Source organism: Ascaphus truei, chromosome 3 (genome assembly GCF_040206685.1).
Source record: "Ascaphus truei isolate aAscTru1 chromosome 3, aAscTru1.hap1, whole genome shotgun sequence".
In the NCBI taxonomy this organism is placed as follows: domain Eukaryota; kingdom Metazoa; phylum Chordata; class Amphibia; order Anura; family Ascaphidae; genus Ascaphus; species Ascaphus truei.
The window spans coordinates 258,104,077-258,131,718 of NC_134485.1; positions in this window are offsets into that span (position 1 = coordinate 258,104,077).

A 27,642-nucleotide genomic window follows, 5' to 3' on the forward strand; every position below is an offset into this window, starting at 1 on the left:
CCTTTGCCACTTCTACTAGAAGAACGAATGGTATATCCATGGTGGGTTCTTCTCATTCGTCTTCTGTCCTGTGTTATCTGTGTTCTCATACAATGGTATGTAGAAGTCCTCAACTCTCTTTATGATAAGTGTGCAGTCATTTATTGCTGATACATTGATTTATTTGAGGGCAATGATTTGCTTCTTTCCAATCATAACCAAGTCACGCCTTTGTCTTCTTTAAGCTTTTGTTACCTTCGATAGTATTTTTGGCCACATTACAGTTATACAGTATGTAGCGAGGTACCCCCTGGCTACTATTCTACCCAATGGGCTGGCAGTAAACCCTGGTATTTACAGGCTTGCCAGTAGTTTGTATGGAGTTTTCCCCTTCACCTTTGGTACTGCACTTGAGTGACCACAAGGGTTGGTACATCCTGTTGTAGCATGGACAATGGGTGCCCACCTTCTGGTTGTACTTAAGGGCAGGACCTCTGAGGAAGGCAGGTCACACGACTGGGAGCCTGAGATTGGTTCCTACCCATTTGCTCTTCCCTGCGGGGAGGAGTGAGTGTGATAATACCTCTGCCTCCACTAGGCAGGTGGGGAAGAGTTAGGACGGCTGCGGGTGCCCTTGGCCTGTAGTGACGGTCCGCGGACCATCTCCAGTGAGAGCTGATCTAAGGAGAGTGTATACGGCAGATAACTGCTTCGTAGCTGTTGGTTGCTGCAAAGTGTGTAGTGATAAACCTTCCTGTTTGCAATAAACCTCCGGCCTGGTGTGTGATCTAACTGAGGGGAGAGTACAAGTTCTACCATGGCAGATCATCTCCATACATCCCTGGAGCCTACGGCAGGTGGAGGCACTTCACTGCTAAGTATTATCTGGGGTATGGCACCAGAAACCTGTTTCTGTGTCCAAAAGTCATCATGACGACTCTGCCCTCTTGTTACTTGTTACTAGCATGTATGCACCACGAACACCCCATAATGGCCCCTTATCTGCGATTGGGGGGGTGGGGGGGAAAACACCGTTACAAGTACATCGTTAGATTTACACTTCTGGGTCGTCTTGCACAGATCGGTATATTATATTTTTATTCTTATTTCTTTGGATTGCTTAATTTCTTGTTATTTCCTCAGTAACTGCTTTGTCTCATCAAATCTTCATATTTTTTTCAGAATTGTTTGTTAAAATATAAAACACACAGATACCCAGCAAGCTCTCAGAAACCCCCCAAAATTACCACAAAATATATGTACTGTATATAAGTGTCAAAAGGAGTGCTACTGGGTGTGGCTAAATGTATACAACAAGAAACAAAGAAGTCCAGAGCAACATCCAATGTGATAAAAATACACAGTGAAATACCTATATATCTCTTTATAAAGGGTAATTTAGTTAACCCTTTTGCCAAAGCGTATAAGCCTGCGAGCCACTTCAAGGCATGACCAATTCACAGGTCCTAACACTAACTGATTACACTTCTTATTAACCTCTATAATTAAAGGAAGAATGATCCTAACATTGAACCTGTCACAACCATCTGCATGATAAGAAAACCTGCTTACTTGGAAGGTTGGGAGGGGCAAGCTTAAACCCTGTTGCTCTGGACTTTTTTGTTTCTTGTTGTATACATTTAGCCATGCCCTGTAGCACTCCTTTTGACACTTATATACATATATATGATTTGTGGTAATTTTGTGCGGTTTCTGAGAGCATGCTGGGTATCTGTGTGTTTGTTAACTTTGTCTAGCTGGGTTCAGCTGTTTTGGAGATCAGTGGCTCCTCCCTCCCAGGGTTTAAGCTCACCTCTCCCCACTTTCCAAGTAAGCAGGTTTTATTTTCATGCAAATTGTGTATAAACTTATCAAAATGTGGCGCTCAGTGTATATGGTTTAAATCAACATCAAATAAACCCACAGTGTTAAAATAGATAAGAAAATAAACAGTGATACTTATACAACCACGTGTATTCAATGCTGCTGTGACTTGATGCAGGACTGCTCTTTCAATCCTCGTAGGCAAGTGAAGGGTGAAAATCATCAAGAAGCGCAAATCATGTGGAAAATAAAGAAAGACAACAAACTTATGGTGCAGTATTGTGTGAACTTTGTGTGATAAATGGCTGTGGTTAGGTGCTCAGAATACTCACAAACGTGAGAAGTACGCAGGCATATAGAGGTATCTTTAACCCATGGGATGAGGCCAATTAGTAGGATAGGAACCGCACTGCTAATCAGGTATACTGTAGCGCTCTGGTACACTTGCGTCCCCTTAGAAATAAAATGAACCGGACATAGTGCAGACTGTACATAGAATATTTATAAAAACAAGCAAAATCCAATCAACTCACATGGTGATGGAAAGAAACAAGCGTGTAGATCACAAAGTGGATCTCTGCAAGACCGGGAGAGTGGTATCTCTGCTTTTCCTCTGTTCAGCTATGCGTGTCACGGATGCGTCTCACCGAGGACCGGAAGTGACGTCATCCGCTCTCAGAGGCTCCGGTTTCGTCTCAGGGCATCACTCTACGCGTTTCACCTTGTAGGTGCAGGACTCCTGAAGAAACCTACAAGGTGAAACGCGTAGAGTGATGCCCTGAGACGAAACCGGAGCCTCTGAGAGCAGATGACGTCACTTCCGGTCCTCGGTGAGACGCATCCGTGACACGCATAGCTGAACAGAGGAAAAGCAGAGATACCACTCTCCCGGTCTTGCAGAGATCCACTTTGTGATCTACACGCTTGTTTCTTTCCATCACCATGTGAGTTGATTGGATTTTGCTTGTTTTTATAAATATTCTATGTACAGTCTGCACTATGTCCGGTTCATTTTATTTCTAAGGGGACGCAAGTGTACCAGAGCGCTACAGTATACCTGATTAGCAGTGCGGTTCCTATCCTACTAATTGGCCTCATCCCATGGGTTAAAGATACCTTTATATGCCTGCGTACTTCTCACGTTTGTGAGTATTCTGAGCACCTAACCACAGCCATTTATCACACAAAGTTCACACAATACTGCACCATACGTTTGTTGTCTTTCTTTATTTTCCACATGATTTGCGCTTCTTGATGATTTTCACCCTTTATTTTCATGCAGCTGGTTGTGACAGGTTCAATGCTAGGACCATACTTCCTTTAATTATAGAGGTTAATAAGAATTGTAATCAAACATAAAAAACAAAGAGTAGTGCTATCAATGTGATATGTGAGTTCTAATGTGTATATAAAATAATAAAACAAATTGGAAAAAAGTACTTGCCAGGTCTAGAGTGGATAGTTGCGGATCGTCGGAGTGCGTAGCCAAGTTTGGGATTAGAGAGTAGTGGATCGTCGGGGTACGTAGCCAGGTTCAGGATAGGAGAGTATCGGATCGTTGGAGTACTTAGCCAAGGTCAGGACTGGAGACAGGAGAATGGTCGTTCGTAGCTGGATCAGGAGAGGAGAGGTGCGGAATCCAAGAGACAAGCAAGGTCAGGCAACAAGAGGTCAATCAGCAAGGCAAGGTCACAGGAACTGGAATGCAGCAAGCCACAGCGTCACACTAGACTATGCTCAGCAAAGAATGAAGGCAGCAGCAAGGTATATAAAGGCAGGGCCTTCAATAGCCAGCCAGGGCAGAACCAGGAAGTAACCATCGATAGGCTGCTGGTGCACAGAGGTGTGCCCTATGATGCAGCCTAATCAGGAATGGGGGCGGAACCGATCACGCGCGTCACAGAGGTCAGGGGAGGAGCCTGGAGCACGTCACTCCCACCCCGGTTCTGGATGTCCTTAGAACAAGAGGGGGCGGGATCAATCGCGCTCCAACCCGCGCGTGTCACGGAGGTCAGGGGACAGAGCCCGAGGTGCACGTAACTCCCACGCTGGTCCTGTCCATCACCAGAGCGTGGGCGGTGCTTCGAAAGCGTGTCAGCGGGGAGGCTGGACGAGCGCACCCGTCGTGCATCAGAGCGGGAGGCGCTGACAGAATCCGCGGACGGGGAATCAGACCGCGCAAGATCCGCGCGCACGTAGTGGGACCACGAGACCGCACACCCTGAGTGTCCGTCATGGAAGGTTTGTTGAGGTGAGGAGACGGTCTTTGACCGCCAGGATGGCAAATCCTCACACTCTGGACCCCGGCTACCTTTAACGACCATCTGACTTCTCCAACCCTTGACCACGGCGAGTATCACGACTATTCTAACTTCTCCAACCCTGACCCGGCTATACGACTATCATTCTACATTCCGGATGCGGTCTCGCAGCTGGAGGTTGGTGTACCTTAACATCCCCACCTGAGCCTCGTGGTTCCATCCTGTTTGTGGTGAGCACCCGTTACAGTATGCTCAGCCCCACAAACATGGACCCTGCTGAGGTGGGTCGAGTCTTGAGCATGCACGCCACCATGTTTGACAGACTGGAAAAATATTTGGAGCAAAATAATCAACGTATGGAGCTACTCCAACAGATGGTTCAATCCATTACTGATCAGACACAATGTCCCTTTTTCAACTCTTTTTCCTCTGCAGTGCCTGTTCCTGCACCCATTCCTTTGGCCACAGCTTCCGAACCATGACTGCCTACACCCAACTGCTATGGCTGTGATCCGCATGGCTGTCACGTTTTTTTAACCAGTGCTTCATTCAATTTGAACTGATGCCTTCTCGTTTCATGTCTCAGCGATCTAAGGTGGCATATCTCATTTCTTTGTTCATTGATGATTCTCTGACGTGGGCTTCACCCATCTGGGAACTGAGCAGGACCTCACCAGCGACATTGCACGCTTCACCAAGGAGTTCCGTAGAGTATTCGACACACTCGGATGCAAGGTAACTGCTGCCTCATCACTCTTACACATCTCCTAAGGTAGTCGCCCCGTGGCCCGGTACACACTCGAGTTTCAGACCATACAGTAGCTGGAATGATGAAGTGTTGACAGCAGCCTTCTGGCAAGGCCTGACCGAGAATCTGAAGGATGAACTCGCTGCACAGGAACGTCCCACAGAACAGGAGGAGCTTGTCGCCCTATGCATCCGGGTGGACCAGCGGTTGCAGGAAAGAAGAGCTGAAAGAAACCAGTGCAAGAAAAGTATACAGCCTCTTCACAGTTTTCACACAGGGGCTGTTAACCCTTCTCTGCCAGACCTGGATGAACCCATGCAACTCAGGGGCAATAATCATCCAGCATAAAATAACGCAGACGCAATGCCGGACTCTGTCTATTTTTCGGTTACATTGGACATCAGGTACTTGCTTGCCCCTTGTAACAGGGGACTTATCCCTGTTCAAAAATTTGCCTCTAATCCACCACTGTGGTGGTTAACTGCTGGTAGACAATTAACCAACACCACCTGGCTGAGTACAGGTGTCAGAAGAAGCCTGCCTCTGAGACAGGAAGAGAGATTTTCCTCAGTACACAAGGGTGCTGACAAGAGGAAAGAGGTCTTGAGCAGAAAGGCTCTGCTGAAATCAAGGCACCCAAAGACCTATATTCCTGGACACAGGGGACCCAGGAACCTACCAGAGACTGACATGAAGGGCCACCTGCTTTAAGGTATCTCTTGAGACTTTGGGGAATAGGGTGGTAATGGAATTATCCCTCCAGCCCTGGAGAAAGGGACTGGGGAAGTAAGTTAGCCCTTAAACAGGGATAGGCGTTTGTTGTTTTCATATGTTTTGCTGTGTTAAAAAGGGACAGGCGCAATAAAGCCTTATTTTAATTTCACCTTAAAAACAGTCTCCATTGCATAGCTCTGCACACATCTCTTATACCCCTATAAGTCAGGAAACACCAAGTCTCAGTGAGAGCCGGGAGAATCACCCTGGGAACATTATCTTCTTCTCCTTAAAAAAAAATACCAACCAGGCTTTTAATCCCCATCACACTAATCAGTGATACCTTCAAGTCCACCACACAGGCCTTTCTGGAATCCGAGTCAGGGGGTAATTTCATTGACCAGGGATTCACGGAAAGAAATAAAATTCCCTTGGTACACAAGAAGTACCCAGAAGGACTGGAGGCTATTGACGGTCGACCCTTACAACCTGAATTTATATCTCTGCAACTGAAAGGGAATGGTTTGCAGACAGGAAAGGTTCTTTAAGACCTTTAAGACCAATCATAAGACACACTTGCTTAAAGAAGCATATGAGTAGCACTGTGGCTAATACTATACATTATACATAAAGCTTGGCCCCCTGCAGATGCACTTACTTTAATGCCCTCCTACTGTCTTTGTACGTTCTCCTCACCAATTAGATTGTAAGCTCAGGAATCCTCTTCTACAATGTTACTTTTATGTCTGAAGCACTTATTCCCATGATCTGTTATTTGTATTATTTGTTGTTTATATGATTGTCACATGTATTACTACTGTTAAAAGCTATGTACATTAATGGTGCTATATAAATAAAGACATACATACATACATACATACATACCGTGAGGATCCAATTGGACATCATCCATACGTCTATGGTCAACGTAATTCTTGGATTTCATGGCTGCAAGTGCATAACCCTCGGATAGACTGGACTGAATCGCAGCCTATCCAATGGAGCTCTCATTGTTTAAAGAACTGCTCTGTTTCTTAAAAAAAAAACTATGCAGGGTTTCAGTACCGGAACAGGTAAACATACAATTACCTGAAATCTACTCAGAGTTTCAGGATGTATATAACAAGGCACAATCTGAGGAACTACTGCCTCACTTGGCATTCGACTGCCCCATCGATCTACTGCCCAGCTCAGTTCCGCCGCGAGGATGTTCCTACCGTTATCTCCTCTAGAAACCAAGTCCACGAAGGAATAGATTCAAGAGACCATATAAAAGGGATTTATCCAGAATTCCTCATCCCTTGTAAAAAAAAGATGGATCTCTCAGACCCTGCATCGATTACCGGGGACTTAACAAGATCACGATAAAGAACCGGTACTCCTTACTGTTAATTTACGAACTCTTTGACAGACTGCAGGGGTCCACAATCTTCACCAAGTTGGACTTACGAGGAGCTTACAATCTAGTAAGAATCCATCAGTGGGATGAGTGGAAGACAGACTTTAACACCCGGGATGGACATTAGGAATACCTTGTTATGCCGTTCGGACTTTGTAATGCTCCAGCGGTATTCCAGGACTTTGTTAACGAGTTTTTCTGAGATCTTCTTGACCAATACGTTATTATCTACCTAGTTGATATCCTAATCTTCTCCAAGACCGTACGGGAACATTCTGGCCATGTGAATCAGGTACTTCGATGTCTACAGGAGAATCATCAATTCGCTAAATTAGAGAAGAACCGCAAGGCTGAGGTGGGGATGTTGAGGTACACCGACCTCCAGCTGCGAGACTGCGTCCGGAGTGCAGAGTGATAGTCATATAGCCGAGTGAGTATTGAAGAAGTTAGAATAGTCGTGATACTCGCCGTAATCAAGGGTTGGAGAAGTCGGATGGTAGTTGAAGGTACAGGGGTCCAGAGGTAGAGGTCCAGAAGCAAGCCGTGGTCAAAAGACTATAGGAACAAGACAGGAGGAGAATGCACAAGGCAACAGAACAAGAGAGCAGGATGCTTTGGTAAGCACTACGTTGCGAAACGAAGATTATGCTCAGCCAATTTGCAACAGGGATTGGTGAGCATATACAGTAAAGGCCTTATAGCCAATGAGCAGGGTGCACGCAGCTGCCACTGCTAACATCATCCACCCTCTCAATCTTCATCCGCCCAGTCGGTAGTCAGGGGGTGGAGTGTGGTGCAGGTGCAGAATGTTGCGGTGATCCTGGGTCAGCGATGCATGTTGGAATTAACCCCTCACACGATCCTGGTAGTGTAACGGTAAACCATTACAATATCTAATAAACACCAATACATAACCCACCCCCTGTGCCCCCACATACTGTAAAACCAATATTTATTTTCTTACACACACGATTAATACTCCAGGCTGGCGAGGGGCCCTGGGTGGTCCCAAAGGGTGTCAGCAGGCCCCACAGTGCACCCTGGGGGGTACCCACGGGTGTCTGGGGCATCAGGGTAGTCCCTGCTAGGCTCCGTGGTCCCTGCGTGTCCGTGGCCGTGCCCACATATCTGTGCCCGCGTGTTTGTGGGCCCTAATGGGGCCCTTGGGTGGTCCCCATGGGTGTCCGGCGGTCCTCGTGGGTCCCTGCTGGCCTGCCGTAGCAATCCTGTATTTAAAAAATAAACATGGCCTACATTTAAATCAATACAGCTCCCCCCCCAAACACATGCAGTACAGTAATGGGCAAAATAACTATTATCCAGATATAGATAATAGATTATGTACCCATTATTAAACACAACATTAGTCAGGCAGCATAAATAGTGAATATAAAAACAGTTCTACTTACCCCATGCAATGTGAAGGGGCGTCCTCGTCGGCTTACTTCAGGGCCATGTCCTCTAATGTCAGCAAGAATACATAATAAATATAATCTAATGCCCCTAGCCACTTAATCAATTTAGCGGTTAATAACCGCTATAGTAATTAAGGGGTTAACCCACCCTGCCCTGCTACCCACCCGGGAGGCCTAAACACCCACCCCTGACCCACTATACCCACCCTTCAGCCTTTCATTGGTACAGTGAGTACATCATGCTGATATAACATGGGCATGATTTACCCTTATAGCAAGAAATGGGGAAGGAATAAAAAAAAAACAGGACCGAATAAAACACATAACATTGGCGACGGCAGGAAGAATGGAAGCTTGAATATCGAGCTCCGCTTCCAAACATCCCAAAGATTCAGAACCGCATTTGGTATATCTGCCAGATGGAAAAGTTACAGAGTTTAGTTAACGACACTGGCGACAATTTCCTAAAAGTCTGGACGCCATGGCTGGCGCAGACAGATATCCCAGGGATCGAGAGTGCCACAATCTGGCATTAATATCAAGAGGTGCGTTCTCTTTTGGGAGGGGCAGACCAGGCAGCCACACATCCAAACAGACATACAGAGATTATAAAAAGTAATACCATTTAGACTTATACAGAACCAAGATCTCCCCCCCTCCCCCTCCTGCCCCTAACCTCCCCCCCTCCCCTCTCCCCCCCCCCCGGCTTTTTTTTCCCCTTTTCTCTATGATTTGACCCCTTTTATTACTTTTATTAATATATGATTTCTCTATACGTGGTGCGACCGGGTAGGGCTCGAAAAGTCGTACGACTTTACGGCATTTACACCTTTTTACAAAGGGTCCATATTGATGTATGTCTGCATCTTATGTACACGGACTGTTATTTCAAACACAGATACTGTATTGTATAATACGCATGCATTTCTCAATAAAAGACAAGTTATAAAAAAAAACACATAACATTGCCAAATAAAACACATTACATAGCCAACAAAATACATAACAAATGGCAATAAAACAATTGAATGGCACAGTGGGTATATCATGTCCATATAATATGAGCATGATTTATCACTATGCCAGTCAATGGTCAACTTTAAAAAAACAATCACAAACAATATCCTATGCATTCCAAACAATCACAAAATAAAAATAAATTAACACATAAATACAACAAAATGAACACCAATCAATTAATCAAATCCAAAATGAAGACCAGACTAAACAATTAAAACACCAAAACAAAACCATGAATAAATAATATATATACCAAATGTAACACATGTTTCCAACCCCCCCCCCCCCAACCTCACTTAGGAACCAGTGTATGGGAGTGGGCACATTACCTTGCTGGTATGGTGCTCTACCTGTTGGTTTGCAGGAGGTCTGAGTAGTCTGCTTGATGGTATGAGACATGACAGGACTGGCTTGCACAGGTCTCTGGGTTCTTCAGAATAGTGTCAGCGCCTACAGCAGTGATTGATCCTACAAAGTGTAAGTGTCAGCCCCCATCACTACACAACTACCTCCCTCCAGCCCAGGAACTGACACCTTAGGTAGAGGTATCTTGAAAAGGACTTTATTACAGGCATTCTTCATCATCTCTGTTAGTAGCATATCATACTCCAATCGTCCCAGGCTTTCTAGACGGTGCATTCTCTTCTCTATTGCTCTGCTCCAGGTGGTCATTAGGCTAGCCAGCCCAATATGAACAAGCTTACCCCGCCATGGGGAAGACTCACAGCTCCCACCTCACGCATCCTCCTTCATCATAGTCAGGGCTCAGAGAGGGACACTCTCACCCTCCCTACTCCAGGAGGAGCAGGGGGCAAGCCCACATCCTCTTTCTCCAAGGTGGAGAGGAATACTCTCCTAACTTTAGGCTACTCCCCTAGAAACTTCTGGAAGGGGTGGGCTCATGGACTGTACCCACCTAAAAGGGGCTGCACACAGGCCATGAGTCACCACAGACTTTCCTTCACTTTCTGGGGAAGCAGAAGGTGGGGTCAATAGCCCATAGATAACCTGCTAATGCTTGGATCTTAACAGGGCATACATAGCAGATACACTATGTGGAGAGAAACAGGTACAGCTGGACATACCCTGTTACATTCTCCCCTGGTTGAAAATCCCAATGACCCCGGTTGGGTCCGAATTTACAGCACCGTCTGTCCTCCTGGAAGCCATTTTTGCTTGTATACAGTCCGTATCACCAGCTTCACGCTTTTAAAACTTTGCCACGCTACAGTATTATTTTGGACAAAACACTATGCACTGTGATTAAATTACATGTCATAACCTGTAATAAAATTTCACCCAGAGATTTTGATTGATTTTATTCCACTGCATGGTTAATGGAAAACATTAAGTGATGCTTTGTTTACATATTTAATCAATGTTAAGACTTAGAAAATAACTACATTTGCAAACAGTTCAAACAGTTGTTTTCTAATCCTTCACGATCATCCGTGCAGTACTGTAAGACAGACCAATTGAGTGGCATCTCACCTCCCCCTAACCCCCACAAAGCAAAGGCATGGGACTATAGTACTTTACTGTAGCTATCTAAAAGTCTAAGATTTGTCTGCTGGTATTGAAATGTACATTTCCTGGTTCCTTACGTATGCACATTGTGAACTAGTGTACAATAGAAAGCCTTCACTGCCAATCGGACTTACAGTACTGTAGAAATCCAATGATAAAAAAAATTAAAGTAACAGTTTTTTTAGAGAAAAAAATTATGAGCTGTAAACAAAACCTTATGCAATGCATTTTTTTTAATACTTAATGAATTTTAACATTTAGAAAATATCTACGTTTTTATTTCTCTATGACTCTTCAAGAGTAAGTGATAATGGACTACTGTAAATGTGCATATGCTAAGCGCTCAACCTATTTACAATTGTGGTGGTTAAACCACTAAAAATTTAGTGATTATTTGTGTGAATGCCACACGTGAATGGTGATGTATATGTGAGTGCCACACATGATTAATAATATATGTGTGAGTGCCACACGTAAATGATAACCCAACAACAATAAATTATATAATACAAAGAAAGAAAAAAATATTCCAACAAAATAATGTGAATTATGTTAAGGGATGACTGCCTTAGGACATAACAACAAGTCTATCCATGAAAACTTGTATAGATAATAAAGGTACAAGAGAACATATACAGTAGTCCTTAGTTGCAAAACAGTCCTTGATCACAATAGTGATGTCAGTCTATTCGCTTGGGGAGGCTTGCTTGAATTCCTCAGGCCTGCACAACTCGTTAAGTGAGAAGGGCCAAACTGCTCAAAGGAAAACATATTTGAGCCGCATGGGTAAAATCATCATCATCATCATCATCATCTCTCCTCCAGCACCCTTCATAATCAATCTCTCCCAGCGCCCATCATCATATATCTCCCCCAGCACCCCTCATCATCATCATCTTCATATATCTCCCCCAGCACCCCTCATCATCAACCTTTGAGAGACTTCCCATCTACCTCTCATACCCCCATCTCTCCCCCTCATATGCCCATCTCTCCCCCTCACCCACACACAATACTCCCCCTCCACAAACAACACACAATACCCCCCTGCACACCACACATCCCTCTCCCCCTCTGCACCTCACATCAAACCCCCCACTTATACATCAACCCCCCCGCACCTCACATCAACCCCCCCTGCGCCTCACATCAACCCCCCGTGCACCTCACATCAACCCCCCAGCACCTCACATCAAACCCCCAGCCCCTCACATTAACCCCCCAGCACCACACATAAAGCCCCCTGCACCACACATCAAGCCCCCCTGCACCTCAAATAACCCCCCCTGTACCTCAAATAACCCCCTGTACCTCACATCATCTCACGGCGGTGGAGCAGGCAGGACTACAGGAACGCTCTCGCTCTAGAAAGCAGCAGGCACGGAAGTGCCTGCTAGAGCGCGCTCCTACCCTGCAGTCCTAATCCTACCCTGCAGTCCTAAGAGCGGACTCAGGGGGGGGGGCAGAGCGGACTCGCGGGGGGGAGGCAGAGCGGACTCAGGGGGGGAGGCAGAGCGGACTCGAGGGGAGGGAAGCAGAGCGGACTCGGGGGGAGGCAGAGCAGACTCGGGGGGGAGGCAGAGTGGACTCAGTAGGGGGAGGGAGAGCGGACTCGGGGGGGAGGCAGTGCGGGAGAGCGGACTCTGTAGGCGTAGGCAGAGGGAAGAGCGGAGTCGGGAGGAAGGAGGAGGGGGAAAGCCGCCGCGGCCTGCACAGTGAGTGCGGGCGGGCTGCATGCGGCCCGCGGGCCGCCTGTTGTGCAGGCCTGCTCTAAAGACATAAGAGGAAAAACAGGCAGACCATTGTGCAGTAACCTCTAGGTAATAGAGCTCATTCACTCTGCAGCTAACTACTTACATCAAGTAAGTGATATGGGACCTTTAAAGGTATCTTTATCTTTATCTGCAGGGTGCTGGGCTGGATATTTAATTGCCACAGGTTCCTCAAATGCTTTAACTTCCTCAAGGTCCCAATCACAGTACCTATAAAATGTATAAAAACAACATAGTACCAAACAAAATTAATTTAAAACATGCAAAAACCACATGAATTGCACTCACATATTCAAAGATCTTGCTGCGAAATTAAAACGTGCCATCAGCAGCTTGTGTACATAGAGCATGGCACCAGTGGTTGGGGCCAGATCCACACCTCTCGTCTCCTCGCGGGATCCTCCTCCGATGATGTCACCACTGCGCCGCCGCTCTCTTTCCACTGCTAACAGACTCACGTTGCATACGCAATAATAGGCTCCACCCTATGCATTTCGTGACTGTTGACATCACTTCAACAGGGGTATGCCAACCCCGGTAAGAGATAGGCCATGACAGGAGAAAACATCCACCCAGACCATCTACCCCCACCCGCTGCCAGAAGCACACCGGCTCCAGCACACAGAGGATTATACAGCTCCCAGACATCATGCTGAACGACCTGCCCCAGGGTGTCTGGGACAAATACAAGATCAGATTTAGGGGCCTATGCAGAGAGCAGCGCTATTTCAAAACTCGCCATTTTTTGGAGAAAATCACGCAGAAAACAGCAGAAAATGGCGAGTTACGAAAAACGCGCCAATTTTTTTTTTCTATTTCTAAAACTCGCCTCGCGGCTGGCGAGAACCTCCATCTCGCCAGTTTTAAAAATATCCTTATGCAGAGAGGCGCGAACGGCATCTAGCGGCTGTTCGCGCCAATAAAATGGCGCGATTGTCTCCTTTTTGCCTCGCCAGAAAAAGTTGGCAAGAAGCTGCTGCTCGCGGCCATAGCAAAGGGAAAAAAAAGGCGCAATTTTTTTTTAACACATTTCTGCAGCGCGCATCTCGCCAATTTAAACTCGCCAGACGCATTCATGTTAAACATAGCAGAATTCGCACATTTCTGCATATGGAGAATAAAACTCTCCAAAAAAGCTACTTTTTATTAAACTCGCCAATTTTAAAATTCGCTGCTCTCTGCATAGGCCCCATAGTGGTCTACCTCAGAAATATGCCCATTTCATCTCTAAATACCACATCGGTTTGAGATGTACAGCGAGTGCACCCAAAATGTCAATTATGAAGGCAATAAATACAAAAAGGGTTTTTCTGCAATTTTAAGAAGAACAATTATGGACGAAGTGAAGCGCTATTTTAATGTTACCACTCTTCTTTAGAGAACCCTGCGAGACAGCATCATTGGCCTTTTGAGGCATACAAGGGCTCTTCCATGGAGGTCCATCGACTTGTTTGACGACTACATGTTTTGAATTTATTTACAAATAAAGATGTGCCGCCAATGTTTTTAATCTAAAAAAAACAAGTTGATTGTTTAAAATGATTTAATTGTTTAATGCTTATTTTCTATTTTGCATGTCTGGAGCTGGGCAAAGACAACGTGCTGGGTATCCCCCCCCTAACCCCCCCACCCCCCACCTTCCTTTGTACAGGAAACTATCCCAGCAATACTGCCAGGTAAGACACACACTTTCAATTTCTAGAAGGACAGGATCATGATCTGAGATTATGATTTTGCCGATATCTTTATTCGAGATCTTATTTAGCAGAGTTACAGTATATACTGTACAGTATAGAGTATACCGTAGTTATACAGTTATATATATTTAGCCAGTAGTTATAGTCCAATATTGTGAAATACTCAATGCCTTTCTGGTAAATACTCACTAATCCTGGTGAAATTTATTTTTTCTTTTCAGAGTTTCAGCACTACAGGAAGGGGGGGGGTGTGTGCAAACATATTGTACTGTGTGCATACTGTTGTACTGTAACAGTCGGTAATTTGCCCTAATCCCCCCTCTCTCAATGGCAAAAGAACTACAGAATGCAATGCAGCCATTACGAAGAAGATAGACAAGATTGTAAATTTTGTAGAAAAGGTGACCTACTGTATTTTTGTATTATTCCTTTTCCTTTATAATCCTGTACAAATAAAATTGTTTCTTCTTTAAATTCATCAGAATCATTTGAACCCCCACCCCCAAATTAAAATTACAGTATGCCACCTCATACAGTACAGTATACATTACAGTAGAATTAAAAAGCAAGTGATTCTAAGAATGGCAAAAATTGCTAAAGTATCAAAAACACACTTCACATAATAGCTTATTAAAATCAGTCCTCCAATAAGCTCATTTCAAGAAAAAAAGATATGCCTCTTTTTTCTTCTTCCAGATTTGAAATTCACATTTAATTTTAAGTCATTCTCACCAATTCCCCAAGAAGGACTTATCACATGTGCACATGCGTGTGAGAAACCGGCCTCAAGAGTCTACACAGATGGCGGCTGTGAACCCCGAGGGGAACTCCGTCAGGACCCTCCGGTCTCGCAGTAGGCCCAATCCTTCAAGGTTTTAAATTGGTTTTTATTGTTTAAATTGTTTGAATAGTCAATTTTTAGACTTTTGTTTTAAATCAGTCACACGGGTTCGGCGACTATTTTAGGCTGCTCGTGGGGCTGTATCAGGGAAGGCCTCTTACTCTAGGGACGCAGTTGCTCCCCTACCTCGTCCGGCTCCGTCGGGTCCACAAGAGAGTCTCAAAGCCGTTGCCACTCTCTCCAGTACTCTTATAGGTGCTTGGTGGAGCGTTATTCTCACTTTATAGGCATAAATGTTCTATTATCCTGTGGAGCTGTTCTTACATGCATCCCCTCCGCTCAATGCCTTGGCCATGCCCCCATGAATAAATAATTCTCAGTGAATATGGTGGTAATTCTAAACATTTTCACTACTAATTTAGTTTTTGAAATGCCAAATTTGAATGCAGCAATATCGACCTTTAGCGAATCTTGCCATTTGTGTTGAATCAAATACTGTACATATTACCTGCGCTCATTCCTTTGTGACGCATGCAGCTGGTAAAAGGATTGGCCTTACATTTATAGAAAACAAACAACAATTCCTGCTCTTTTACCAATTTGGGCTAAAATTTACTTGTGACATGTTTACATTTAGAACCTACAGATGCAGAGGCCGTTATCCGGACATTTACCTGGGTACATTTTGTGCCGCGTGTCGGTCGCGATATATTCACAAGTTTTGCCGCTGCAGACATGATGGCCCATCGGATTAACAAAGCAGTGGTCCCTGCTCTGTGAGTCCTACCGGGGTCTGCCTGTCTGTAATAGATGTGCAGAAAGAGGCTGAATCAGTCACTCTAACTGCGCGCCTCTCAGAGGCGATCGTGGTTTTTTTTATTTAATTGCAAACATTACAGTAATGTAGCAGGGGGTCTCTGGAGTTGAACTGCGTTAGTTTCAGGTCCGGAGACCCCCTGCTTCTGCTTCCCGAGATACAGGCCCCGTTATGGGGTGCCGGTATCTCCTATGCATGGAAATGCCTTTGCGTCACGTGACCGGGACATTTCAATGCATAGGAGATACCGGCACCCCATAACGGGGCCTGTATCTCAGGAAGTAGGGGGTCCCAGACTTGAAGTCAATGCAGTTCAGCTACGGAGACCACCTGCTACTTTACTGTAATGTTTAAAATTAAATAAAACCCCCGCGATCGCCTGTGAGAGGCGCACAGTTACAGTGACTGAGTCAGCCTATCTCTTACTGCGCGTCTATTACAGACAGGCAGACCCCAGTAGGACTCACACAGCAGGGACCCCTGCTGTGTTAATCTGATGGGCCATTATAGTTTGCCCCAGCAAAACTTGTGCGGATCACGGGGAGATCTTGAAATACATTTCGAGATTTGTTCGAATAACGGCCGCTGCATCTGTAACTCTGTATAACAAAGGTGTCATTTGGTTACATCTTTTGATCAAAACATGATTCAAAACACAAAACACTACAAATATTTTTGAAACTGGGCATCTCGAACATCGGGGGACCATGCATCAGCTTTTGGTATAGGGTAAACTTTTAAAGATTTTTTTTTTGGGAAGGGGGGTTGCTGCTTTAACTAAGTTCCCTCCATGACTTTAATGTTTGATTCACATCCCACCTTTACCAGAAAAAAATACAATATCTTGGGAAATTATGGCTATTCCAAATTTTTATACACACATGTAACCTTTTTAATACATACAAAATATAGCAGATGTTATTTAACCCATTAATGCAGGGGTCTCCAAACTACGGCCCAGGGGCCACATCAAGCCCCCACAATATTTTATCTAGCCCGCAGCAACTTGAAATATATATATATATATATATATATATATATATATATATATTTATATTTGCTCATTATATATAATTTCTCAGTGTAAGCACACATCCTTTCTTTGTAATTGTCACATTTCTCTTTTGTTCTAATCATATCATGCTGATTACCCCAAAAAGATCCAAATGAAACTTTTTTATTCATTTTTAAAATATATAAATATATAAAAATTATAAAAATATTTTTTTTCTATGGCCCGCGAAATTGTGTAGAATATACTGTACGATGTGTCCCTCGTACTGAAAAGTTTGGAGACCACTGCATTTGTGCAATAGGATACATTTGCACTACTGTGATATCTATTGTAAAAATACTGCAGCTGCACTGAAATTAGTGGTAATGCATGTGCTATTTACCATGCTACTGTATTTCTTGCATTACCTACCATTAATGGAAGTAATAATGCCTGCAAAATCTGTATTGATTTCCTCACCAAAGAAACAGCACTACTGTGTTTGCATATCTGGAACCACATACTGTATCACATTTTAAGATGTTTTACTATGATTTACCTTCTACCTGGGTTTATTCACATCTGAAGTTCTTATCTTCATACTGAATGAACATTATTTCAATGTAAACAACAAAAACAAACAAATATGCCCAGAGCTACTTCCAATGTGACAAAAATACACAGTGCAATACCTATATATTCTCTTGAAAAAGGGTCATTTAGTTTAACCCTTTGGCCTGCTGCCACTTTCAAGGCATGACCATTAAAATGAGTTAAAATTCGTATTTACCTGTATAATTATTTCAATGTGTCTGAATACTTACAGTCATGTGAAAAAGAAAGTATACCCTCTTTGAATTCCATGGTTTTACATATCAGGACACAATAACAACCATCTGTTCCTTAGCAGGTCTTAAAATTAGGTAAATTGAACCTCAGATGAACAGCAACACATGAAATATTACACCGTGTCATGAAGTATACCTTATTATTCAATAGCTTGTAGAACCACCTTTAGCAGCAATAACTTGAAGTAATTGTTTTCTATATGACTTTATCAGTCTCTCACATCGTTGTGGAGGAATTTTGGCCCATTCTTCTTTACAATTCTGCTTTAGTTCATGGAGGTTTGTGGGCATTTGTTTATGCACAGCTCTCTTAAGATCCAGCCACAGCATTTCAATCAGGTTGAGGTCTGGACTTTGACTGGGCCTTTGCAACACCTTGATTCTTTTCTTGGGATCATTGTCCTGTTGCATGACCCAATTTCTGCCAAGGTTTAGCTGTCAGACAGATGGCCTCACATTTGACTCTAGAATACTTTAACAGAGGGGCGCAAACTTTTTTCCCTGCGCCCCCAGCCGGCGGTCCCTCACTCCCGCGCCCCCCCCCCTAACCCCCCTAACCCCCACTTATCTGCGCTCCGGCGTCATGACGTCACGTTGCCATAGTAATGTGACGTCACATGACCTTGCGGCGTCATTTTAACGCCGCGTTGCCATGGCGACACAGGAAGGAACCCGCCGGAGCCTAGGTAAGTAAAGGTTTACAGAGGCCCTGCAGCTCCCCCGGCACTTAATTTAAGTGCCTCCGGGAAGCGCGCAGGGCCTCTGTAAACCCCGCGCCCCCCGCCGACAGTCTCGCGCCCCCCCCTGGGGGTCGCGCCCCCCAGTTTGCGCACCGCTGCTTTAGTATACAGAGGAGTTCATGGTCGACTCAATGACTGCAAGGTTCCCAGGACCTGTGGCTGTAAAACAAGCCCAAATCATCATCCCTTCACCACCATGCTTGACAGTTGGTATGAGGTGTTTGTGCTGATATGCTGTGTTTGGTTTTCGCCAAAGGTGGCGCTGTGCATTATGGCCAAACATCTCCACTTTGGTCTCGTCTGTCCAAAGGATATTGTTCCAGAAGTCTTGTGGTTTGGTCAGATGCAACTTTGCAAACCTAAGCCGTGCTGCCATGTTCTTTTTAGAGAGAGTGTGTCCAGGATGTTTGTGGGGAGCGCAGATATATATGTGGAAAGAACAACACAAGCAAAATAGTGCAAATAGTGCTAAAAAAACTGGATATTCAGTGAGTTCTTAGTAGAATCCAGAGAAATTTGTACTTACAAATTTCCCAAAGTACACATGTACATAATAGTGTCTTTTATCCCGAAACAACAGCTTTCACCGAGATGTATGTATATATATATAGATGTATATATATATATAGATGTATGTATGTATGGAGCGCAGGTAAGTGGGGGTTAGGGGGAGTTAGGAGGGGGCACGGGAGTGAGGGGACCGCCGGCAGGGGGGCGCAGGGAAAAAAGTTTGCGCCCCCCTGTACTAAAGTATTCTAGAGTATATATATATATATATATATATATATATATATATATATATATATATATATATATATATACTGGAACCTTATCGGAATAGAACAGAAATACAGGACATAGCACAGATTTTCAAATTTTATCTTCTTAAAATACAAAGTATAAAAATGCACTAACATTTTACAAAATATAATCACGCATTTAGGATATAATATCCGCACCAACAGAACTCTGCTTCCACAATCTGTATAGCATGTGATGCCTACTTTCACGTGTCTGGAAGGGAATCTCTCAGGCTGACTGGAGATCGAGCTGCAAGCAGACAGATGTCTTCGGATACGCCCACCTCTGACGTCACTCCGATCGTCACGTCTCCAGGAGGCGCCTTCTAACAGCGTGGAGTCAGTAAAGGTAGTGCAGACCGGTCTCAGCTAATGTGTCCCTCTGCTAACCAATGCTGGATTACACTCTACGCGTTTCACCTATGCAGGTTTCATCAGGAGCTGAAATGCTGTGTTTGGTTTTCGCCAGACGTGGCGCTGTGCTTTATGGCCAAACATCTCCACTTTGGTCTCGTCTGTCCAAAGGACATTGTTCCAGAAGTCTTGTGGTTTGGTCAGATGCAACTTTGCAAACCTAAGCCGTGCTGCCATGTTCTTTTTAGAGAGAAGAGGCTTTCTCCTGGCAACCCTTCCAAACAAACCATACTTGTTCAGTCTTTTTCTAATTGTACTGTCATGAACTTTAACATTTAACATGCTAACTGAGGCCTGTAGAGTCTGAGATGTAACTCTTGGGTTTTTTGCAATTTCTCTGAGCATTGCACGGTCTGACCTTGGGGTGAATTTGCTGGGATGTCCACTACTAGGAAGATTGGCAACTGTCTTGAATGTTTTCCAATTTTGAATAATCTTTCTCACTGTAGAATGATGGACTTTAAATTGTTTTAAAATGGCCTTATAACCCTTCCCAGATTGATGGGCAGCAACAATTGCTTCTCTAAGATCATTGCTAATGTCTTTCCTCCTTGGCATTGTGTTAACACACACCTGAATGCTCCAGACCAGCAAACTGCGAAAACTTCGGCTTTTATAGAGGTGGTCACACTTGCTGATAATCAATTAATCAAGGACATTTGATTAGCAGCACCTGTCTGCTACTCAGCATCTTAATTCCTATGGAAGCAGTAAGGGTGTACTTCGTTTTTCACACATAGTTTCACCATTTTTTTTTTTTGTTAAATAAATCATGTCACGGAGTAATATGTCATGTGTTGTTGTTCATCTGAGGTTGTATTTAGCTAATTTTTAGACCTGTTAAGTAACAGATAATTGTTATTATATCCTGATATGTAAAACCATGTGTGTATGATAACCAACTAGTGTATGATAATTCGGTGTAAGAGTTCCGATTATATTTATATTTAACTAGTCGCATTCATGCCCTTCCCCGTCTGTTTCTAGCTGTCGCTTCCTCTCTGCAGAACTTTATTCATTTATAGGTCATTTTATGAGCAATTTTAATGATAGGGAGGAAAAATGTCCAAGTAGTTTTGTACTTTCTTTTTCACATGACTGTACTGTATATACTAAAACACTGCTTAGTAGTTGATTTGGATGCCCTTAGAAAGCATTACAGAAACTTGGTTCCCCATTCAGCCAAACGTTCCCTAAACTTGGTGAATGTTTTTTGCCACAGAGCTACATTTACAGGCTACAAAATGCTTTTATTAGATAAAGAATCTGAAGGTCTACATTCTGCAAACAGTAGTGTTAACAAAGGAAAAAGACTTGGTTTCAAAATAGCTCAAAAGCTTGAAAATAATATAAACATACAAAGGAGTAGTCAGAGGTTAGCAATGACAGCCAATTGTGAAGGACCATGGCCAAAAAGGTGTTTTTTGTGTTATTAAGTTTGAAAATAAATTACACATAATTTGTCATTGTCCTTTTAAATGTGTGCTTGCTTTCCATGACTGGTGCCTTAGTAACTATAAACAATCATATGTGCTACTTTTAAGCCTTCAGTGAGTCAGCTTCACCTTTGGAAATTATGATCATTGTCATTGGCATCTTGAAAATATTATTGCATATTCCTTCGAAAGAAACCTGAAAGAATGGTGCCTGGTTGTTCCAAAGAATTACTTGTAAGATATCTTTCCTTTGAACAAAATAAATTCTTAAGTGATTGTTAGATCTATAATTAGCATTCCCCATAGTTACAGATACTGTAGTTCTTCTTGTGTATTAGTACAAATGTTCTCAGTGCTTGTGGTTATTATAAAGATTGTTTAATTTCTGCTATTGTATATTGAAGTGGGTAAGTTTGTTACATGAGCAATTAACTTTCTATCTATTGTTACCATCATATGCTCCAAGGAAAAAGCAAAACACTGAAGGGGCCATGAGGCATCATTTGGGTTTGAAGTGTGTAGTAAATATGACCAATGTTAATATAGTACATGAATTCATTCATTTATGACTTACAGCATTTCAGCTGTAGGGACTAGACTAATTGATTCCCCTGTAATTGATTTCTAAGGCAATATGGTAATATTGTGTTGGAGTGCATTGTGTAGTATTATTCAATTTAGATTAGATGCAGACTAAGCGCATGCACAGAATGTGAGTCCCCATCAACTGTTAGGGTGGGTGCTATTGTACCCAAATCCCAATCAATATGACGTTTAAGTAAGGGGATAATATGTAATTAAACAGAGTCCTCTTGAGTGGTTGATAATGTCTTTAGTTGTTAAACTGATGCTGCCCCGAATGAGAGGATACCACTCCTCTTCAAATACAGTACCTCAGAAAAGAAGAAAAAATAAGGTGGCACAAATTCTGAAATAAACTTTATAAAGCATATACAGTATGTATTCAATAAAAAGTGCAATAACCCGAACAATAAATAATTGTGCACTCACACAAATGTATTCATCCGAAATCCACACAAAGTGGGGAAACGCATTGGAGGAGGAGCATAGCAGGCACAGGATTTGCCCACTCTCGTCAACTATCTCTAACCTGCAGTCAGTAACTAACAAGTGATCTCTGCTTGGGAGCTGGAGTGCTGACAAGAGATGAATAACTTCCGGCTTCATTACGTTAGATCCTGGAGGAGCCGGTGAAGACCGTGCAGCACAGCACAAGACTAAGGACACTGAAAACACTGGTCGGAAGGAAGAGACAGCCGTGGAGCAGAGCTGTGACCGCTGGCAGCAAGTAGGGGTCTGCAACCTCTAATTCTACGTATCTCAACTGAGAGACCACAAGAGAGTCCTGCTGTCACTCCAGGAAACACAGTCCCATGACATTCCAGCTGACAGTGAATGCAGGAGGAGAAAGACCTGAGAGTCTCTTACAGACGAATATACCCCCTTTTTATTTCATTTGTGTGAGTGCACAATTATTTATTGTTCAGTGTTATTGCATTTTTTATTGAATACATATATGCTTTATAAAGTTTATGTAATCATTTGCACCCCCAACTGTTTCTTCTTTTTTTCTGAGATTACATGCATATGTACTTTATGTATGTCTGTACATAGATATTTATGAATATATTTGTATCAGTATATGTGTATATCTGTATATATGCGTGTATATGCATGTATATATATGTATATATATGTATATATATATATATATATATATATATATATATATATATATATAAAACAAAAAACGGGTGCCCAATGCTACATCTAATTGACAAAACATATATGGTAATAAGTGTAAAGTTTAAATACTCCAATAATAATAATAATTACTTGGTTATTTAGTTAAACCCTTTGGCCAAAGCGTCGTAAGCCTGCATACCAAACGTCAAGGTATAACCAAAAATGCAGGTCCTATACAACACTGTGAACCTTTCCCTTTACCTCTGTACTGTATGAGGGGAAAGAACCATAGTAGTTCCTGTTCTTGCAGCAGAGTGAAAAGACCTCCCAATTTAAAAAGGTGAGGAGGAGTGGGCTCTGGGAGGAGGTGCCACCTACCTCCATACAACTATTACCAGTCAGAAATTGATTAACACACATTCCCAGCTAGATATGCTTATCCATGTGAGTCTATGAATATGTGTGTAAATGGGTTCTGATCTATGTGTACTATTTATAATTTTCAAATAAATATAATATATAGCAAAGAAGCAAACAACCTTCACATTGCTAAATATCAAGGACATTACTCCCTCCTCATTCTACTTGACCTTTTTTCTGTATTTCATAATTTTAAACACCTGTTTCTCTTTCACACACTCCCTTAGTGTTCGGGATAATGCCCTTTCTTAACTTTCTTCATACTCCTCTTATTGTTCTCTCAGTTTATCTAGCTAATTTTCTTCCTCTTTTGAGGTCTGTTGATGTACCTCATGGTTCAGTCCTGGAATCATTCATCTTTTTTTAAATAAAGATTTTCAGGACATCATCTTGAGCAATGAGATTAGCATTACAACTAATGGAAACTGGTTTTTGGGGATGCTAAAATACCAATGCATGACCCAAATTATTGAGGAACCAACCAGGAGAGGGGAATTACTAGTTTTGGTAATATCAAACAATTTAGAATTACAGCTCAACCCCGTTATAACGCGATCCGCTACAACGCGGATCCGCATATAAAGCGGCCTGAGCGTGGCTCCCAAATATCTCCTACCTTTCTTTCCCTGAGAACGCGATCCAGCTCCACAAGTGGCACCGCACGAATGACATCAGGTGTGTGTGTATCTGTATCTGTGTCTGTGTGTGTCTGTCCGTTTGTGTCCATTACCAGTAAAGCTTTGAATAGATGTTTAAAAAATAAATAAATAAAGCAAACATCTATTCAAAGCTTTATTGGTAACGTAGACATGGAAACAAAATGGCAATTATACCAGCTACATACGGAACAAGAGGTGATCCTTAAAACAAAATAAATAATACAAAGATAACATGTATATACAAGTGTTGGCACAAGCACTAAGTAGATGCAGTTTGTGAATCTGTGGCAGTTTTTGCTGCCAGTTGATTTATCCATAAGCTATTGTGTCATATTTTGAAACAAATATCTTAGACATAGAAGAAGCTCGCAACATACAGTAAGTGGGTGCAGCAAAATCTCTCCTACACAAAATCAGCCATTCTGTCATTCCTTTGATAAAAACAGAACCGGAGCATGTCACATTTCCTTCAATAATGGTTGTGGAACGTGCATAGAATTAAACAGCATAGCTACTACAAAAAAACCACACATACATCATAGGTTTTTGCATATGCACTTAAATAAAATAAAAAACACTTAGTCTCCAGTGAGTCATGTCATTGTTAGTTCCACAAAATAAAAAAGTTCAATTTTGTGACTGCTGATCATACGGCTAAAGTATATTGCACAAAGGAATTTAATGAGCTTTTACAAACCATTAAGATAATTGCCACACCATAGACCATGCCTAACCCAGTCTGTCCCATATTAACCTATTGACCTAAATGTTTAAGGATCACGTGTTTAGAAGGCAGATAGAGGAAGAGCAGACTATTTACTGTTTATGGCTCCTCTATTAATTCCTGACTAGTTGAAGCAATGAGTCCCACAGAAAACCCTGACATACCACATCATATGTAAAAGACGCTGCAATTTTAGGGCTTTTCAGAATGTGAAAGGGCTGAGCGCACGTGCACGCACACACTCACACACCTCTGCCCAAAGCTGAATTAATTCTGAAAGGCACAGAAGATAATTACCTAGAGCACGGGAGAGAGATTTCTAAGGGAACAGATCCCGGAGACTGGAGAAAGATACTGTCCAGATCAGCTTCTCTCCCTGTGATCAGTAAGTGAGGTTCAGGGAAGCGCACATTATCCCAAAGCCCCTTATGGGGTCAGAGTTGCAGAGATTGTTCTAAACAATTCCTCCGAGAGACAGACAGCTGCAAGTCCACACGGAAGTCCACCCGGGTAAGTCTTGATCGCGGCGGCCATTTTTTCCCGCGATCCCGGTTATAACTCGGTCTCATTTTGTGGATCCCGATCACCGCGTTATAACGGGGTTCAGCTGTAATAACATATGTTAATGTTAGGGAACATTTGGAAAACAATGATTATAATGGTATCATTTGAAATAAATTATTAAAAAACATATTGGCTCAACAATGACATTACATTTTAGAAAGGCAGATTTGAATAAATTTAGGGAAAAATTACAATAATCCTAATAAATTGGGATGTAATTTTTGCAGGAAAAATGTAGAATATATATAGGCAGTCTAAAATATTGTTAGATAAGTACACTTATCAGTGTATATCCTTGGGTAATAAATATAAAAGAAAAATCAGGGGCATAATGGCTTCCCGGTGGTTGTCCGTTGTACTGCTCTGTAGCCGAGAAAAGAGGGGGAACATTTCCAAATTTCCTTTTGAAAGAGGTTTTTTGCAAACACCAATTTTATTTTTGAATGCTACAAGTTTACCTGTACACGTCAAAATATTTTCCTTGGGACCTTGCATGTTGGTGTTCAACATATTTAGGTGTTCATAACTATCTGCCAAGTATGCTAGTTTCAGCAGGCACAATTCGTCTTTAAGATAGTTGAAATTTTTTTTTTTTTATTGTTTTCTCTAAAGAAAATCTGGAGCTGCTCTCGTAGTTCAAATATGTGTCAACACTTTTTCCCTTGAAAGCCATCTAACTTCGGTGTGTAGAAGAAGAGTCACGTGGTCTTTTCCGATGTTTTCACAAATGTTTGCAAGCATGCGGGACTGCAGTGAACACTGCTTAATAAAGTTAACTATGTTAATAGCTGTATCAAGAACATGTTTCAAATCTTCTCCAATTGTTTGAAAAACAAGAACTTCTCTATGAAGAAAGCAGTGGGTCGTAAAAGCAATCCTGAGAGTGGGCTCTGGTGGGGACGGACAAAGGGGAGAGCCAGGAAAGCCATTGTGGGCCGCACAGTGAGTGCGGGCGGTCCAAATGCAACCCACGGTCCGTTATCCATAGGCGGAACCCTGGTTGGGAATCACTGATCTTGAGGTTGTGGCTTCCTCCTCTGGCACTTTTTGCAATCGATTTCTCCCTGGTAAATACAGAGGCACATATTGTATTTCACACTTCTGCCTTTTCCTTGTCTCCAATAATTTGCCTGCTCATCTCACACTGAAAGGGTTGTATATTCTCTTTTCTAATAATTTTAGAAGGTTAGTGACCCTTCCTCCCTGTTTCCAAGCCCACTCATTTCCCCATTTTAATTGCAGTTCTTCCAAAACACCTGTAAATAGCCAGTCTATTAAAGACAGCTCACCCTCCTTTAGAGAGGTAATGCAAGTTTTTGCAGGTGCAGAAAATGTGGTTGTAGGCTTAAAATACTTGGGCCAAAGAAGTTAACTAAATGACCTTAGCTTATAAATAGATAAGTATTTAACTACATAATATGTCAAGTTAGCTGTATCTTTAGGCCTTTTTGTCATTTCTTATATTCTGGGTATTACCTAAAGAGATGGGAGAAAGAATGAATGGGTTTTTGATAGCAAACAAAAGTACTTGCCACCATCACAGGAGTGAAGAAATTAAAATGCCAGTGGGCTGGACATATTGCAAGAAGAAATTACCATTGTTGGACAATGATGGTACTTGACTGGATTCCAAGTGATATGAAAAGACCAAGACAGGGACTAAAAGTAATATGGGAGGATGAAATCTTTGGAACAACTTAAAGAAGAGAGTTTTGCAAATGCAGAGCCTGCAAGATAATTTGGCAGGCCTTTATTCAGCGGTGGATCAGCAAGAGGGGGGGGGGGGGGGAGTGGTGGTGGTGGTGGTGGTGGTGATGATGATGATGATGGTCAAGGTAGACTAGAACTTAACCCAGGGATCAAAGCACCAAACAGGGCAAAGCAGTTCAATAAATATTTTTTTATTGAAGACGGAGCCAGCAAGAACTGGACAAAACACAATCAGAGTTATACTCACAAAAAAACAGGGGGATTCCTAGCAGGCTAGGTGCTGAGTGCCACATTAAAGGCTTACTCGGGGCTTGCTCCACTCCTGTGGGGCTAGAGGCCAACCAGACTTCTCTGGTGCACTTCACGGCAGAGCACTTTCAAAATCCCTACTCATATTGGCTCCAAAAATGAGTCACACTCCAACAACTCCTATAATATTTCCATAAGCCTAATCATTTTGATGAAGTTGTCAGGCCCAACAGGATCAGAACCCCCAACCTCTATTTTTCAGGAATGTAGTTATTGCATTCAACTAAACCAGATGCTGGGAGACTCCACTGTCACATATCTCCCAGGTATCTCAGGTGTGCTCCTTTTTGTGCACAAGGCACA